Source organism: Acipenser ruthenus, chromosome 40, assembly GCF_902713425.1.
Source record: "Acipenser ruthenus chromosome 40, fAciRut3.2 maternal haplotype, whole genome shotgun sequence".
Taxonomy (NCBI): domain Eukaryota; kingdom Metazoa; phylum Chordata; class Actinopteri; order Acipenseriformes; family Acipenseridae; genus Acipenser; species Acipenser ruthenus.
Window position 1 is genome coordinate 6,659,568 of NC_081228.1, and position 9,528 is coordinate 6,669,095.

Consider the following 9,528-nt stretch of genomic DNA (forward strand, 5'->3'; position numbering starts at 1 on the left):
TTAGAGTTAGGGATGGGGTTAAGGGTGGGATTAGGGTTAGAGTTAGGGATGCAGTTGTGGTTGGGGTTGGGATTGGGGTTGGACTGGAGTCTTGAAGTGCACCCGACTGTTTCACAAGATGCCTTTCACCCTAGTGCCCTCATCTATACAATTGAACAGCAATCAGTATATATTTAATCTCCTGGATGAGTCGCTGCCTTTGTGAAGCACCAGGACGTTTTTGAAACCAGAGCACAGCCCCCCTTAGAAACGTTTACCACAATAAATGTGCACAGTGATTTCTGGTGTTTTCTCATGTTTGTTCCCATGGTTACACTATGCATTTACCAGTTTAACATGTTTTTATTTTTAATATGCTTTACCATACCCCTGTGGGCTTTACAATTCTTTATAGTGTTGCTATGTGAAACGTTTCTAAGGGCTGCACTGATCATCTCCAGAAGCTTTGAAATAAAGAAATGTGTTGAAATCGCTGCTGTTTGGAGACTCATGTGTGCCGCAGAAAGGCATCTGAACTTTAGCTTTTCTTTCTCTTTTTTTCAGGGATGAAAGGAGGACAGGAGGAGCATTAAAGATCTGAGCTAGCCGACGGTGCCCTTATTGAACCAGGTTAAGAGCTTCACTCAGGAAGTCAGGAAGAGATTTGCCTTTAATTGCAGACAGGTGTGTACCAGCGATAAGATGCCCTGAGTGATCTGAGATAATGAGAGGGGAGAGGGGAGAGAGGAGAGGGGAGAGGGGAGAGGAGAGGGGAGAAAGGAGAGAGGAGAGGGGAGAGAGGAGAGAGGAGAGGAGGGGAGAGAGGGGAGGGGAGAGGAGAGGGGAGAGAGGAGAGAGGAGAGAGGAGAGGAGCGATGAGAGGGAGAAGACAGAAGGGGAGAGAGGAGAGGGGAGAGGGGAAAGGAGAGAGGGGAGAGGGGAGAGAGGAGAGGAAAGGGAGAAGAGAGAAGGGGAAGAGGGGAGAGAGGAGAGGAGAGAGGAGAGAGGAGAGAGGAGAGGGGAGAGGGGAGAGAGGAGAGGAGAGAGGAGAGAGGAGAGGGGAGAGGGGAGAGAGGAGAGGGAGAAAAGAGAAGGGGAGAGACAAGATCTACAAGAGTGGAGAACCCTTGATCCACACAACTACAGAGGCGTCTATGTGGGGAGTAACCTCAGCAAATTATTCTGTAGTATTTTAAACCAACGAATATCCCAATATCTGATGACTCAAAACACCGTAAACAAGAGCCAGATTGGATTCCTTCCCAAACACCACACCACTGACCACATGTTTACTTTACAGACACGTAAACAACACCAGCAAAGGTAAAATATCTGCTTGCTTCATCGATTTCAAAAAACCATTTCACTCTGTTTGGGACCCTGGAATGTACCTCAGGTTGCTACAAGCAGGAATTGGTGGAAAGGTTTATGACACAATTAAATCCATGTATTCGGAGACACAGCACAAATAAAAATAGACAACAAACAGACAGGTTCCTTTAGGCAAGGAGAGAGGAGTGCGACAGGGCTGCAGCCTCAGCCCCACTCTCTTCAGCATTTCTATCAACAATCTGCCTGGTCTGTTAGAGCAAGCGCCCAAAACTCCCACAGAAACCACGCACCTGCGCTTCTGTAAAGAGCTGTTTCACTGACACAGAGAAGCTCCAGCAACAACTGCAAAGACAGAACTGGGTAGAGTGTCTCTGCTGATCCCCATCCAGAAACCCAGTTCTGACTCCACCTGAGACACAGCAGCCCAAACTCCCTCCATGAATCCTCCCTGGGAAGTACAGCTTAACCCTCACTACAGACCTACATCACACCCCTGTCCACACACACCAGCATCAACATAGCCCTGACACTGAGCCCAGCAGCCAGAGGGAAAAGCTGTAGGATCTGCCCTGATAGAGAAATACACCCTCTACTGGAGAGAGCGGATTACAAGCCAAAATCAACTCCACCTCTACAGCTCCCTCAACAGAGAATACACCCTGGCCGAATATCTAAGCCTTGCAAAAAAAAAAAAAAAAACTGTTAACAAAATATAGGATACGTGACCACAAGCTAGCCATTGAAAGAGGCAGGTATAGAGCAGAGTGGAAACCTAGGGAAGCCAGAATCTGTACCCAGTGCAAGAGTGGAGAGATTGAAACTGAGACCCCCTTCATCCTCCACTGTGAGAGATACAGAGAGCTGAGAGAGAGATACGGCCTCAGACTGGCTGATCATAGAGAGGGTTTCCTGCCCCAGAGCCAGGAGGAGAAACTGCAGGTTCTTCTGGGAGAAAAGAGAGAGGGAGCAATAAGAGCTGCAGAATGGAACTCTTCTAAGAACAGATAGAAAAAGCGTTTAGCAAGAAGAGGCCTTCAATTTGCAATGGCTTTCTCTATTCAAAAAAACACAGCGCTACAAAGTGCTTCCAGGTCTTCTGAGCGGAACCATGGGGTGACCAGAGGTTCCGTTAGTCCATAGTGGGGTAACTGGGCAACACCAGTACTGGAGTCTCTTCCAACAATCACACACGGCCGAGCCAATAAGAAACACCCACAACTGCCCCGTCAGTTTCCCTGCAGCATCTAACATTTCAACAGCTCTTTTTCCCCCTCATCTCCCCCCTCTCCCGACTCTCTCAACTCCCCGTTATCTGGGAAGGGGCAGGATCCATAGGCTCCAGCCCTGATAAATATCATATTTGTTACAGCGGTAATTAAATATAATCCCGGGGGGCTGGAAGCACAGCCCTGCCTTTGTGGCCCTGATCTCCACGCTGCTTCAAATCTGAACAGAGTCATAAACACTTTGCATATCTGCATGTCAACAGCTCCCGCAGCTGTCACAGAGACTGGGAGGCACAGAGGCTCGTGGATGCATGATGGGAGAGAGAGAGGGGGAGATGAGGGGAAGGAAAGGGGGAGAGGGGAGAGCGAGGGGATGAGAGAGGATGACTCGGCACACTCATTCTGCATTTGCCATTTTTTACCCTGCTTTTTGTAAAAGTTTTACCAACTTTTTACTAATTTTTTTTTTTTTTTTTTTTTACTAGAGTTTTACCAGACTTAATTCCAAAGTTTTGTACAGCAGGGGAGAGGGGAGGGTTAGAGTGTTGAAGGAGAGGGGAGGAGGGAGATGGGGAGAGGGGAGGGTTAGAGTGTTGAGGGAGAGGGGAGGAGGGAGATGGGGAGAGGGGAGGGTTAGAGTGTTGAAGGAGAGGGGAGGAGGGAGATGGGGAGAGGGGAGGGTTAGAGTGTTTAAGGAGAGGGGAGGAGGGAGAGTGTTGAGGGAGAGGGGAGGAGGGAGATGGGGAGAGGGGAGGGGAGAGAGTGTTGAGGGAGAGGGGAGGAGGGAGATGGGGAGAGGGGAGGGTTAGAGTGTTTAAGGAGAGGGGAGGAGGGAGAGTGTTGAGGGAGAGGGGAGGAGGGAGATGGGGAGAGGGGAGGGGAGAGAGTGTTGAGGGAGAGGGGAGGAGGGAGATGGGGAGAGGGGAGGGTTAGAGTGTTTAAGGAGAGGGGAGGAGGGAGATGGGGAGAGGGGAGGGGAGAGAGTGTTGAGGGAGAGGGGAGGAGGGAGATGGGGAGAGGGGAGGGGAGAGAGTGTTGAGGGAGAGGGGAGGAGGGAGATGGGGAGAGGGGAGGGGAGAGAGTGTTGAGGGAGAGGGGAGGAGAGAGATGGTGTAGAGGGGAGAGGGAGTGAGGAAGCTTGTCTGGCAGTGTGTGCTGTGGCTCTTATCCCTGATCCTCAAGGGATGAAAGGAAGCAGAGGGCAATCGTCAGCCCCCGAGGTCCTCCCATGAATTTCTGATCAATGGGCCAAAGCAAACGGGATCCCCCCCTCCCTGCCCACACCAAAGCCGGCACATCTCCGAATGTCAGCGATGTTGGTTTAGCCATTGTGCACGGCTGGCTGCCCCTGAAAGACAGACTTGTACCCAGGCCAGGGACTCACAATGGACTCCTTTCTACTGCTTAACTTGTTCTCAGAGCTTCCCTTCATAAGGGGTACTCTCTCTCTCTCTCTCATTAACTCTCTCTCGTTCTTTCTCTCTCTTTCACTCTATCCCACTCTATCCTTCTCTCGGTCTCTCTCTCTAGTCCACTCTCTCCCTCTCTCTGCCGCTGACTGCCCCTCTTCTCTGTTACTCTCTTCCTCTTACTCCCTCTCCTCTCTCTCACTTACTCATGTGGCCAAGTTGTTGAAACTGTGGGACTGGGAGGGAGGGAGGCAGTGTGGTCTAGTGGTGAGAGCTGAGGGACTGGGAGGGAGGGATGCAGTGTGGGTTAGTGGTTAGAGCTGAGGGACTGGGAGGGAGGGAGGCAGTGTGGTCTAGTGGTTAGAGCTGAGGGACTGGGAGGCAGTGTGGTCTAGTGGTTAGAGCTGAGGGACTGGGAGGGAGCGATGCGGTGTGGGTTAGTGGTTAGAGCTGAGGGACTGGGAGGGAGGGATGCGGTGTGGGTTAGTGGTTAGAGCTGAGGGACTGGGAGGGAGGGATGCGGTGTGGGTTAGTGGTTAGAGCTGAGGGACTGGGAGGGAGCGATGCGGTGTGGGTTAGTGGTTAGAGCTGAGGGACTGGGAGGGAGCGATGCGGTGTGGGTTAGTGGTTATAGCTGAGGGACTGGGAGGTAGGGATGCGGTGTGTGTTAGTGGTTAGAGCTGAGGGACTGGGAGGGAGCGATGCGGTGTGGGTTAGTGGTTAGAGCTGAGGGACTGGGAGGGAGGGATGCGGTGTGGGTTAGTGGTTAGAGCTAAGGGACTGAGAGGGTCTGCTGGTTTAATGCACTGCCCCCTAACACACTCAGCCGCTAACATTATTATCATTAAGAGCTTGTCTGCATGTCCCATGTGGAAAAAGTTTATTTTAACACATTATAATAAAATATATATATTTACGTAACGTTTTTGTGTGCAGCTGCTGGCTGGTCCTTAGCCAGGGTTCAGAGGCACAGGGAACATCTGTTAGCTGGGAATTCAGTGAGGGAAGGAGGGAGAGGGAGATGGAGGGAGAGGGAGAGGCTGGAGCACTGCGTTTAATGTGTTTATTCACACTCATTCAAACCACACTCCACTGTACTGCTGAATAAACAATGCTGGGGAGGGAATTCTGAGGAAACCCTTTGGACTAACCTGGGCCTTTTTAAAAAGCAATTTGGTCAATTTCTGGGCAAGAAACAGCCACGTAACAAACAATAATATGACTTTGCTGTTTCGGTTATTGTTTTGTAAAAATGTATTAAAGACTGTTAACGCTGTTGAAAATACATCTTTGTTTCTTAAACAACCAAGTGTCAAGTCTATCATACCAAAGGAGTGAGTTTCACTCAGAAAGCAGAGTAACCCTGAGTCCAGGAGCCCAGAATCAATGACACGCACGGCTCCAGCTTCACTGCTGTACTGTAAAACCCATTCATCTCCCCGGGCTTTCAGTGCACAAGACTTCACACACTCATCGTTAAACTATTCTAGAAAAAAAACAAAAAAAACTCTTCCACGGGGGGGGGGGGGGGGGCGAAAATGTGATGACGTAGAGTGGCTCTAATCCCTCTCCGTCATCCCAACTTGTATCAGAAGCCACGAGGCCGGGGCTGAGGGGCTGAGGGGCCGAGGGGCCGAGGGGCCGGGGGGGCCGAGGTGCCGGGGGGCCGGGAGGCCGGGGGGCCGGGGGGCCGAGGGGCCGGGGGGGCCAGGGGGCCGGGAGGCCGGGGGGCCGGGGGGCCGAGGAGCCGAGGGGCCGGGGGGCCGGGGGGCCGAGGTGCCGGGGGGCCGGGGGGCCGAGGAGCTGAGGGGCTGGGGGGCCGGGGGGCCGGGGGGCCGAGGTGCCGGGGGGCCGAGGGGCTGAGGAGCTGAGGTGCCGAGGAGCTGAGGGGCTGAGGGGCTGGGAGGCTGAGGGGCTGAGGGGCTGAGGGGCTGGGGGGCTGAGGAGCTGAGGGGCTGAGGGGCTGAGGGGCTGAGGGGCTGAGGGGCTGGGGGGATGGGAACAGCTGCATGAGCAGGGCCCTCCAAGCAGAGCAGAGAAAAGCAGAGACGCTGAAACTCAACACTGCAAAACATTCCCACGGAGAGAAGGGGAGAGGGCTAGAGAGAGGGGGAAGAGGGAGAGACTGAGAGAGAGAGAGAGAGAGAGAGAGAGGGGGGAGAGAGAGAGAGGGGGGGGCGAGGAGAATAATCAATTCCACTTTTTGGACTCTGTGTAGACACAACACCGCACTAATACAGAACTGAGGGAATACAAAGCAAATTTTTCAGAAACCTGGCCTCCCCTGGTGTGCCGTGCAGTGGCCTGAAACCCTGTCTCCTGAAACCAAGCCTGCTCCGTGTTCCCTCAGCTTTAGAGGTGCTGTGATCCCGCGCTGTGGAGATCTCTAAAGCAGAGCTGGGGTCGAGCTACGCCGGTCTGTAACTCTGACTTTGAGATGATCTTCTGGATAGAGGGAGGAAAATCCGACTTAGCATGAATCTGATCACCCCGTAGAAACAGTTGCTTTAATAGCCCCTGCATGGGGGGGGTGGGGGGGGGGGGGGGGTCTTTATCAGCCCCCGATCAGGTGTTGGGTTCTTGGCTCAGGCAGCTCTGTTAATGGCAGGGATTAGAGGCGGAGGTGTGAGAGTCGGGCTAATGGCTGGGAGAGAAACACAGGAAGGGATTTGATTATTTTCAAAGCTAAAGGATTGATGTATCACAGTCTGCAAGCTCATAGCAGAGTAACACGATCCTGCCTTTTACAGAGTGTGCAGAACTGCTCTATAAACACACAGACAGGACCCCTCCCCCTGCTGGTCAGTGAGGGACACACACACACACACACACACAGAGACGCACTCCTGCAATATGCTCTAAACTGTTCAGTATCAATACTCTTTTGTGAAGACAGAGAGAGGGCTCTGAATGCAGGCAGGGTGGAGGGGGAATGCGGTCCTTCTTTTTAAAGTTGCTCATTGCTGTTCCCTTGCTGGTTTTCTGATATTCACAGGACATATTAAAAGCTCCGCTGTGATGCAAACAGAAGGAAAGCGAGCCCCTGTTTCTCCACTCTTTCATTTTGTGTCCCTGCTGTAGTAATGAGCGCGTGCTGATTTCTGTTTCCAGCTCTCAAGCAGTGGGAATGTCTCCAACCTGCATCCCCAGGTGCTGGGGTCAGGGGTCAGCCCTTTGTCATGGGGCACCGCCGCCGGGGCCAATGGAATCCCGCCGTTGCCATGGTGAGTACAATGAGCCTGCTCGGAGTGACAGGTGCCTCCTCAGAACAACAAGACAGTGGGGACATTCTATCAGAGAAAGAGAGAGGGGGAGGGAGGGACAGGGAGAAGGGGAGAGGGTGAGGGGGAGAGGGAGTGTGAGGAGGAGGAAGAGAGGGAGGGAGGGGGAGGGAGAGAGGGAGAGAGGGGGAGGGGGGAGGGGGAGAGGGAGTGTGAGGTGGAGGGAGAGAGGGACGGAGGGAGGGGGAGAAGGGGAGAGGGGGATGGAGGGAGTGTGAGGGGGAGAGAGGGAGGGACGGAGGGGGAGAAGGAGAAGGGGAGAGGGGGATGGAGGGAGTGTGAGGGGGAGAGAGGGAGGGACAGAGGGGGAGAAGGGGAGAGGGGGATGGAGGGAGTGTGAGGGGGGAGAGAGGGAGGGAGGGAGGGGGAGGGGGTGAGGGGGATGGAGGGAGTGTGAGGGGGAGAGAGGGAGGGACGGAGGGGGAGAAGGAGAAGGGGAGAGGGGGATGGAGGGCGTGTGAGGGGGAGAGAGGGAGGGACAGAGGGGGAGAAGGGGAGAGGGGGATGGAGGGAGTGTGAGGGGGAGAGAGGGAGGGACGGAGGGGGAGAAGGAGAAGGGGAGAGGGGGATGGAGGGAGTGTGAGGGGGAGAGAGGGAGGGACAGAGGGGGAGAAGGGGAGAGGGGGGTGAGGGGGGGTGAGGGAGGGGGGGAGGGAGTGGGGGAGAGAGACAGAGGGAGTAGGGGAGAGAGAGAGAAGAGAGAGAGAGAGGCGGTGAAGGTAAGAGATTAACAGAGATTTGCAGACCTAGGACCCCCTGGTGTGAGGGAGTGCAGTTTGAATTGAGACAGGGTCCATGTTCCAAACATGTTTCACCAGGGCTTCTTCGACGACAGCACAGGACAGAGAGAGCCTGGCAGCGAAATGAACTGCATTTTAACTTCAAGGGGAGCTCTGTGGGGCCCCTGGGGGTCGTGCACCTCTGACCCCCACTGACCTGCGGAAGGTATGCGAGTCTGGAAACAGAATAAAGATGTGTTGAGGGAGAGCTGATCCCCTGCAAAACTGCAAAACTGCAAAACTGCTCAAAACTACCTCCCCAAAAAAAACATGAACCCCACTAAATGTTTTTAACATGCTTTACCGTACCTCTATAAGGCTGCACACTGACGCCGCACACATACAATAGGAATGGAGCGCTTCCCACAATGCCTTTCTCCAGTACGTTAGACTAAATGTTTAGCCATGTGTAATCCTAAAGTTAAGGACATTAATGTGAAACCAGCATGGCCTCTGTCTGTCTCTGTGGTTTGTCTCCTCTCTCCTCCGCAGTGGAGGAAGGCATTGCTGGCAGGCGCAGGGAGAGTGTCTGGGCAGGATGCCCAGGCGAGGGAGGCTGGCGGTGCTGTGATGGACTGTGTGGACAGCACTGACACACTCAATCACAGCCTTCCCTGACAGGGCAGGGAAACAGAGAGACACGCTGGGCAGCGCACAGCCCTATAGAGGCAGGGGCTGCCAGTGAAAGACTTCAGTTACAGATTCAAGCAACACAGAACGGTATAGAAATGGTTTAAACAGAGGGGCTGGTTCATTATCTCCTCTGTGCTTGTCCCATGTCTTCTTTCACTGTGTAGGAATGCATTTTGCTATGCTTTCACCGCTGCGTGCCGCAGTACACTTTGAGAAAGGTAAAAACATTTTTCAGCCTTTGTTTGGAAGGAAGGCAGCACGGACGACAGACTCACAAGGCCTGGCAAGAAAGAGAAAATCCTTTTTCACAGACTTGCCAATTCTCAGGAATTTTTTTTCCCCAGGGAGCAAGTCTCATTTTTCCTTGGCACTCGCTGTTTGGCACCTGACAACTCACCGGCGCCACTCACTATCAGCCCAGTGTGGCTGGAGACACAGAAACCGGGCCAAAACTGGGGGCCGACTGGAACTGGAGGGGGAGGGCAGTGTGGCTTATTGGTTAGATTATATTCATTTTTGTTATGCTCTACACTATCCCCTCCAGCACATTTTTACACTTTGGCGTAGAGTCAAGAACACATTTTCATTTTAATAACACATCATTTTCACAGGGCAGGTTCATCACAGCACAGGGGGGTCCTGGAAGGGTTCTGGAAGGGTTCTGGAGGGTTCCAGAGGGGTTCTGGAGGGTTCCGGAGGGGTTCTGGAGGGTTGTGGAGGGTTCCAGAGGGGATCTGGAGGGTTCCGGAGGGGTTGTGGAGGGTTGTGGAGGGTTCCAGAGGGGATCTGGAGGGTTCTGGAGGGTTCCAGAGGGGATCTGGAGGGTTCTGGAGGGGTTCTGGATCCCTCTCGGTGAGGTGTGTCTCTCAGAGCAGTCTGAGCTCTCCCC

General features: G+C 53.6%; 1 long non-coding RNA gene across 1 annotated transcript; it reads left to right on the plus strand.

The window, feature by feature from the left end:
- The first annotated feature begins 542 nt into the window (after nt 1–542).
- LOC131708129 (uncharacterized) lies at nt 543–8,269 on the plus strand. Its single transcript, XR_009311270.1, has 3 exons — nt 543–663; nt 7,058–7,170; nt 8,046–8,269. It is a non-coding gene; the product is annotated as an uncharacterized LOC131708129 (long non-coding RNA).
- The last annotated feature ends 1,259 nt before the right edge of the window (nt 8,270–9,528 follow it).